Below are 941 nucleotides of genomic sequence, written 5' to 3'. Positions count from 1 at the left end.
AATAAATGAGGATGACCACCACCAACTTGACAAACAATACACTGTACCTGCCAACATTGCGGAAAGCATTGAGCCTCTCAGGCGTTGGGCGACCCTGACGAGGAGAGTAGAATCCTCTTTTCCCTGGCTGGTAGAACAGCGGAGCACTTGCATCCTCAGGTTCCTCCCCACCTTCATCTGTATCTGGAAGCACAGTTCAAATTAACAGATTGCACTACTATGTAAGCCCAAGAGTGTGAAAATAAATAAAAAGCTATCATTTTGATTTTTCATGGCATCTAATCAACACTGTATACCATTTCTTAGAAGAAAACTTGCCTTGATGGGATGGAGAATATTCTGGTGTGTGGTCACGACCCTGAGCAAGGATAAGATCCACTGCCTCGTCTACTTTTTGGCGCAGGGCATCTTCGCTTGCAGACAGAAGGAGCAACTGAGCATGTGTCAGTTCTAGAAGCATCCCTGTGATCTTGCTTGCCAAAGACTGAAAATTTTCAATAGTTATATTTCTACTGAAATTATGACACAAACTTACTCAAGTTTATTAAAATACTCATTGACTTCAACATTATTATTATATTTTCAAATTACGGTTTTTAGTAAAGGGCATTACTTACTGGTCTAAGACTTTGCACCTTCGGGAATAAGGCTTCACCAATCTGTAGCATATTTGACGGTAAGTGCTCGTTACTACTGCCCTCTCCAGTCATGTAGAAGGGTCGCGCATCCACAGAGAGCGTCTTTCGGGCATCTCTTCTCTGCAATGACCTTGAAGACGAAGCTCCCTGGCGTCGATCTCTGTCTCGCCCCTTGTACTGACCATATAGACTATACCGGACAACAGGTAATCCAACCTGAAAGCAAGTAATAGCAATGAAAAATATTTGTCAACTTCCTCATAAAGGGCCTTTTCAGAGGACATGAAGTGTCTGATAATTTGT

The sequence above is a fragment of the Penaeus monodon genome, chromosome 25 (assembly GCF_015228065.2).
Source record: "Penaeus monodon isolate SGIC_2016 chromosome 25, NSTDA_Pmon_1, whole genome shotgun sequence".
Lineage (NCBI taxonomy): Eukaryota > Metazoa > Arthropoda > Malacostraca > Decapoda > Penaeidae > Penaeus > Penaeus monodon.
This window is presented reverse-complemented; position numbering follows the sequence as displayed.